The 8,037-nt window shown below is 47.7% G+C and overlaps 1 long non-coding RNA gene across 1 annotated transcript; it reads right to left on the bottom strand.

Moving 5' to 3' along the window:
- Nucleotides 1-2,616: 2,616 nt before the first annotated feature.
- Nucleotides 2,617-4,021, bottom strand: LOC138667672 (uncharacterized). The gene is made up of 3 exons (XR_011318878.1): nucleotides 3,872-4,021; nucleotides 3,593-3,765; nucleotides 2,617-3,505 (listed from the first exon to the last, which is right to left on the bottom strand). It is a non-coding gene; the product is annotated as an uncharacterized lncRNA (long non-coding RNA).
- Between the last annotated feature and the right edge of the window lie 4,016 nt (nucleotides 4,022-8,037).

Genomic DNA, 8,037 nt, shown 5'->3' with positions numbered 1-8,037 from the left:
ACACCATTTTGGAAACTAGACCCCCAAAGGAACTAATCTAGATGTGTGGTGAGGACTTTGAACCCCCAAGTGCTTCACAGAAGTTTATAACGCAGAGCCATGAAAATTAAAAAAAAATTTTTTCTCAAAAATGATCTTTTAGCCTGCAATTTTTTATTTTCCCAAGGGTAACAGGAGAAATTTGACCCCAATATTTGTTGTCCAGTTTCTCCTGAGTACGGTGATACCCCATATGTGGGGGTAAACTACTGTTTGGGCACATGCCGGGGCTTGGAATTGAAGTAGTGACGTTTTGAAATGCAGACTTTGATGGAATGCTCTGCGGGCGTCACGTTGCGTTTGCAGAGCCCCTGATGTGGCTAAACAGTAGAAACCCCCCACAAGTGACCCCATTTTGGAAACTAGACCCGAAAGGAACTTATCTAGATGTGTGGTGAGCACTTTGAACCCCCAAGTGCTTCATAGAAGTTTATAATGCAGAGCCGTGAAAATAATAAATACGTTTTCTTTCCTCAAAAATAATTATTTAGCCCAGAATTTTTTATTTTCCCAGGGGTTACAGGAGAAATTGGACCCCAAAAGTTGTTGTCCAGTTTCTCCCGAGTACGCTGATACCCCATGAGTGGGGGTAAACCACTGTTTGGGCACACGTCGGGGCTCAGAAGGGAAGTAGTGACTTTTGAAATGCAGACTTTGATGGAATGGTCTGCGGGTGTCACGTTGCGTTTGCAGAGCCCCTGGTGTGCCTAAACAGTAGAAACCCCCACAAGTGACCCCATTTTAGAAACTAGACCCCCCAAGGAACTTATCTAGATATGTGGTGAGCACTTTGAACCCCCAAGTGCTTCACAGACGTTTACAACGCAGAGCCGTGAAAATAAAAAATCATTTTTCTTTCCTCAAAAATTATGTTTTAGCAAGCATTTTTTTAGATTCACAAGGGTAACAGGAGAAATTGGACCCCAGTAATTGTTGCGCAGTTTGTCCTGAGTATGCTGGTACCCCATATGTGGGGGTAAACCACTGTTTGGGCACACGTCAGGGCTCGGAAGTGAGGGAGCACCATTTGACTTTTTGAATACGAGATTGGCTGGAATCAATGGTGGCGCCATGTTGCGTTTGGAGAACCCTGATGTGCCTAAACAGTGGTAACCCCTCAATTCTACCTCCAACACTAACCCCCCCACACCCCTAACCCTAATCCCAACTGTAGCCATAACCCTAATCACACCCCTAACCACAACCCTAATTCCAACCCTAACCCTAAGGCTATGTGCCAACGTTGCGGATTCGTGTGAGATTTTTCAGCATCATTTTTGAAAAATTCGCGGGTAAAAGGCACTGCGTTTTACCTGCGGATTTTCCGCGGATTTCCAGTGTTTTTTTGTGCAGATTTCACCTGCAGATTCCTATTGAGGAACACGTGTAAAACACTGCGGAATCCGCACAAAGAATTGACATGCTGCGGAAAATACAACGCAGCGTTTCCGCGCTGTATTTTCCGCACCATGGGCACAGCGGATTTGGTTTTCCATAGGTTTACATGGTACTGTAATCCTGATGGAACACTGCTGCGAATCCGCAGCGGCCAATCCGCAGCCAAATCCGCACAGTGTGCACATAGCCTAATTCTAAAGGTATGTGCACACGCTGCGGAAAACGCTGCGGATCCGCAGCAGTTTCCCATGAGTTCAATGTAAATCTACGGGAAACAAAAATCGCTGTACACATGCTGCGGAAAAACTGCACGGAAATGCAGCGGTTTACATTCCGCAGCATGTCACTTCTTTGTGCGGATTCCGCAGCGGTTTTACAACTGCTCCGATAGAAAATCGCAGTTGTAAAACCGCAGTGAAATGCGCCGAAAAAAACGTGGTAAATCCGCCATAAATCCGCAGCGGTTTAGCACTGCGGATTTATCAAATCCGCAGAGGACCAGAATACGTGTGCACATACCGAAACCCTAACCCTACCCCTACCCCTAACCCTAACCCTATTCCTATTCTAACATTAGTGGAAAAAAAAAATTTCTTTATTTTTTTTATTGTCCCTACCTATGGAGGTGACAAAGGGGGGGGGTCATTTATTATTTTTTTTATTTTGATCACTGAGATATAATCTATCTCAGTGATCAAAATGCACTTTGGAACGAATCTGCCGGCCGGCAGATTCGGCGGGCGCACTGCGCATGCGCCCGCCATTTTGGAAGATGGCGGCTCCCAGGGAGAAGACGGACGGGACCCCGGCTGGATCGGTAAGTATGATGGGGTGGGGGGGACCACGGGGGAAGGATCGGAGCACGGGGGGGGGGGGGGGGGGGGGGGGAGGAAATCGGAGTTAACCCTTTCACCCGATCTGCAGGGACGCGATCTTTCCATGACGCCACATAGGCGTCATGGGTCGGATTGGCACCGACTTTCATGACGCCTACGTGGCGTCATGGGTCGGGAAGGGGTTAATGAATCAACACACACACACACACACACACAGTAGATTGTAAACCAGAAATATTTTTATTTCAAACCTTTTTTTTTTTTGTAATTTTCAAAAAAAAAATTTTTTTCTTGTCAAAATATAATTTTGTAATAACAAGGAAAATACAAAAGTTTACAGGTCTTGGTAGTGTCGGGTGGAGTAACTATGGGAGGAGGGGCTGGAAGGTTGGACCACGTCGGTAGGTGGGATTGGGGAAACCCTACCTGTTTGGTCTGCAGTGGAAGGGGGGTGAAAAGCAGGAGGCTGACCAGAGGGGGGTTGTGTTGGGGTAGGTGGAAAACTTCCTGGGGAAGGAAAGCTGGGCAAGGAAGAAGAAAAGACGGGGGAATACATTTGGGTTGTGGGCCGGGTTGGGTATTGGTACTGATGTTGATATTGGGACTGGCGGTGATATTGGGGGGCATGGTGTTGAAATTGGGACTGGGATGTGTGGGGAGGTGTGGGGGTAGATTGTGGTTCATTGATGACCTTCAGAAGAGCGTTATGGCAGCTATTCATTACCCGCATCTGCTGATCAAAAGAAAGCTTTTCCATGCTCCTGAGCATGGACTGAAAAAAAAGATTTGCTGGAGCTTGAATTACATCTAAATGCAGCCTATCCAAGCGACTGCTGATTTCATGGTGGTTTTCACTCATGCGTGATTGCACCATGCTGAAACCAGCAGTCACTTGTTCTCCCAAAATTTTAAAAGAATTTTGGAAGCCTGCATTTAGATGCAAGAACTCAGGAGCATAGCTCCTTTCCTGACCCCTCTGACGCTGCCGCCACGAACCTAACGGTGGTGTAGAGGTGGCAGGGTCAGAGGGGTGGGGTAAAGGGAACGCTATCTGTTGACCATCAGATGCGAGTAAGGAAGGCTGCGCTCCAGTGGTTGAGGTGGATGAAGTGGAGGGGACAGAGGGGTGAGAGGTGTGGGGCCTACCGACGTGGTCCCCGGTGGCGGACTCAGGAGGGATCGCTTCAGAGGGCGCAGAGGTAGATGCAGGCGCACGGTGGCTGGAGAAGGTGCTGTGAAAGAAAAAAAAATAAAATTAATATATTGATATGAAAAAGCCCGGACTGAAACAAAAGTTTTGTGATTAGACAGGTTCTTACTGGGATGTTGAATACTCTACTCAGCATGGTTTGCCTCAGGAAGGAGAGGTTAGGGGCGTATCTATACCTCCTCTTCTTCCTTCCTGCTGAGCCACTCGGGGCCTGCATCTCCTGGTTAAATTCTCTCTTAAAAAGATCCCTAAGTGACCGCCACCGCTTCCTAACCTTGCAACCTGTGAAGACAGGAATGAAGAAAAAAAAAAAAAAAAAAAAAAAAAAAAAAGGTAAATACAAGACATTACATTCAGCTCTAAACATCACTGAAAAGTGAATACTTACATAGTTTGCTCTGCTGCTGTGGAAGAAGGTCCTCCCACCTCGGAAAGATGTTCCGGCATACTTCCAACCAGAGCCGACGGGTGACACTGGTATCAGCATGCCTGCGGTCAGCCATGTTCCACAGCGGCTCCCGCTCTCGAACCTCCTCGATGAGGACTTCGATCTCAATGTCCGAATCTTCTTCGTGAGCACACTGTGAAGCCTGTGAGAAAAAAAAAAATTTAAACTAAAAATTAGTAGACAAACAAAATAATTACCAATCGAAGCCCCCCAAAAAACCAACTCACTGATGGCCGACTGCGGCGTCGATTCCGCCGACTCTGGGAGCGCCTGGGAGAACCTTCATGCTGTGCTGGAAGTTCAGCAGCAGCAGGAGACTGAAATAAAGGATAAAAAAATTAGCTTAATGTATGTATATGTTTTCTGTGTTACGTTATATATGAAATTATGTTTTGTGTATGGTGCAGTGTGATGTGTGAAGCGAGTGTTTCACCACTACTTACACTTGGTTCTTCCTCCACTTGCATGTCTCCACCCGTCTCGGTCCCTTCTGACAGCTCCTCATTGGATTCTGATTCCTGTTTAAACATAATAAATGCATGTAGTGAAAAAAAAGATGTAAATTTAAATTAAAAAAAAAAATATTTACCGTATATACTCGAGTATAAGCCGAGATTTTCAGCCCAAATTTTTGGGCTGAAAGTGCCCCCCTCGGCTTATACTCGAGTCACGGTAGCGGTGGGGTCGGCAGGTGAGGGGCTGAGGGCGCTGAGGCATACTTACCTAGTCCCAGCGATCCTCGCGCTGTCCCTGCCGTCCCACGGGCTTCGGCGCTGCAGCTTCTTCCTCTCTTCAGCGGTCACGTGGGACCGCTCATTACAGAAATGAATAAGCGGCTCCACCTCCCATAGGGGCGGAGCCGCTTATTCATTTCTCTAATCAGCGGTGCCGGTGACCGCTGATAGAGAAAGAAGCTGCGGCACCGAAGACAGGAGGGGACAGCGCGAGGATCGCCAGGACTAGGTAAGTATAGCATATTCACCTGTCCGCGTTCCAGCCGCCGGGCGCCGATCCATCTTCCCGGCCGGCGCCTCCATCTTCCCGGCGTCTCTGCTCTCTGACTGTTCAGGCAGAGGGCGCGATGACGCATATAGTGTGCGCGGCGCCCTCTGCCTGATCAGTCAGAGCAGAGACGCCGGGAAGATGGAGGCGCCGGAACGAGACGCCGGGAGCTGCAATCAAGGGAGGTGAGTATGTGTTTTTTTTTCTTTATTGCGGCAGCGGCGGCACAAATTTATGTGGAACATCTATGGGGCACAGTGAACGGTGCAGAGCACCGTATATGGCACAGCACAGCTATGGGGCACAGTGAACGGTGCAGGGCACCGTATATGGCACATCTATGGGGCACAGTGAACGGTGCAGAGCACCGTATATGGAGCACAGCTATGGGGCACAGTGAACGGTGCAGAGCACCGTATATGGCACAGCACAGCTATGGGGCACAGTGAACGGTGCAGAGCACCGTATATGGCACAGCACAGCTATGGGGCACAGTGAACGGTGCAGGGCACCGTATATGGCACAGCTATGGGGCACAGTGAACAGTGCAGAGCACCGTATATGGCACAGCTATGGGGCACAGTGAACGGTGCAGAGCACCGTATATGGCACAGCACAGCTATGGGGCACAGTGAACGGTGCAGAGCACCGTATATGGCACAGCTATGGGGCACAGTGAACGGTGCAGAGCACCGTATATGGCACAGCACAGCTATGGGGCACAGTGAACGGTGCAGAGCACCGTATATGGCACAGCACAGCTATGGGGCACAGTGAACGGTGCAGGGCACCGTATATGGCACATCTATGGGGCACAGTGAACGGTGCAGAGCACCGTATATGGCACAGCACAGCTATGGGGCACAGTGAACGGTGCAGAGCACCGTATATGGAGCACAGCTATGGGGCACAGTGAACGGTGCAGAGCACCGTATATGGCACAGCACAGCTATGTATGGGGCACAGTGAACGGTGCAGAGCACCGTATATGGAGCACATCTATGGGGCACAGTGAACGGTGCAGAGCACCGTATATGGAGCACAGCTATGGGGCACAGTGAACGGTGCAGAGCACCGTATATGGCACAGCACAGCTATGGGGCACAGTGAACGGTGCAGAGCACCGTATATGGCACAGCACAGCTATGGGGCACAGTGAACGGTGCAGAGCACCGTATATGGCACAGCACAGCTATGGGGCACAGTGAACGGTGCAGAGCACCGTATATGGCACAGCTATGGGGCACAGTGAACGGTGCAGAGCACCGTATATGGCACAGCACATCTATGGGGCACAGTGAACGGTGCAGAGCACCGTATATGGCACATCTATGGGGCACAATGAACGGTGCAGAGCACCGTATATGGCACAGCACAGCTATGGGGCACAGTGAACGGTGCAGAGCACCGTATATGGCACAGCTATGGGGCACAGTGAACGGTGCAGAGCACCGTATATGGCACAGCTATGGGGCACAATGAACGGTGCAGAGCACTATATGGTTCACACCTATGGGGAAATATGAACGGTGCAGAGCACTATATGGCACAGCTATGGGGAAATAATGATCTATTTTTATTTTTGAAATTCACCGGTAAATGCTGCATTTCCACCCTAGGCTTATACTCGAGTCAATAAGTTTTCCCAGTTTTTTGTGGCAAAATTAGGGGGGTCGGCTTATACTCGGGTCGGCTTATACTCGAGTATATACGGTACTTACCGATACGCGCTGTTGCTGTGGAGGAGGGCTGTCAGAAGAGGACATTTTGTTCCTGGTAGCTGTGGTCCTGGTAGCTGTGGTCCTGGTGGGTCTGTAAGTTAAAAGACACTTGCAATCTTCTCTACACATTGAAGTAGCAGATTTGGGGTCTTCAAAACTTACTTTTAAAAATGTCTTGATGTGGTCCTGGTGGCTACGGGCGGTCACTGTGGTCCCTACTCTATCTGCAATATAATAAGTATAATGGATTTAGAGTTAGACCACCGCAGAAATAGGTAATGTTTACCAATAAACACACTGTTAAAATGTGAGAAATAGGTGAACAACAAAACCCAAAAACAGGTGCACGTTATACCATTCTTTTCCATGTCCAAAAAAAAAGAAATGTTTTAAATGTGAGACACCTTTAAAAATATTTTTCAGTTATTTAAAAAAAAAAAAAAAAAAAAAAAATTACCTCCCCCAAAAAACCTTTCAAAGGATAACCTTTAGTAAAAAGTGAGCCCTCAACCCACTGTGTCTTGCATGTGTAACCATTAGTACATACACCTGTTTTAAATTTACCTTTATGAAATTATACTACGGACAATTTTTTAATAAACATTTTATTAATAATTTTTTTTTTTTTTTTTTTAATCACAATGGAGCAGAAATGCTCTTTATTTTAAATACAAGTACATCAACTGGGAATGGTTTCAACAGTTAATTAAAAAAATCAACACTTTTTTTTAAAAAAAAAAACACTCACACATTCTAACCACAAGCTGCAGACCACTAGGCTTTGCAATAATACATCCAATTAAAAAAAAAAAAAAAAAAAAACCCACATGCTGCACAAACCACTATACTAAAGGTTCCGTCACACTGAACGATATCGCTAGCGATCCGTGACGTTGCAGCGACTGGCTAGCGATATCGTTCATTTTCACACAGCAGCGATCAGGATCCTGCTGTGATGTCGTTGGTCGCTGCAGAAAGTTCAGCACTTTATTTCGTCACTGGACTTCCTGCAGACATCGCTGAATCGCCGTGTGTGACGCCGATTCAGCGATGTGTTCGCTGGTAACTAGGGTAAACATCGGGTTACTAAGCGCAGGGCCACGCTTAGTAACCCGATGTTTACCCTGGTTAACAGCGTAAAAGTAAAAAAAAAAAACAAAAAAAAAAAACCATACATCCCTTCCGCTGTCTGTCCTCGGCGCTGTGCTTTCCTGCACTCACTGTGAGCACAGCGGCCGGAAAGCAGAGCAGTGACGTCACCGCTCTGCTTTCCGGCAGCTGTGCTCACAGCCAGAGCAGAGAAGCAGAGCGCCGGGGACAGACAGCAGAAGGTAAGTATGAAGCGTTTGTTTTTTTTTACTTTTAGGATGGTAACCAGGGTAA

The sequence above is a fragment of the Ranitomeya imitator genome, chromosome 2 (genome assembly GCF_032444005.1).
Source record: "Ranitomeya imitator isolate aRanImi1 chromosome 2, aRanImi1.pri, whole genome shotgun sequence".
Classification (NCBI taxonomy): Eukaryota; Metazoa; Chordata; class Amphibia; order Anura; family Dendrobatidae; genus Ranitomeya; species Ranitomeya imitator.
The sequence above is the reverse complement of the archived record's forward strand: the minus strand, read 5'-3'. Positions and strand labels throughout refer to the sequence as shown.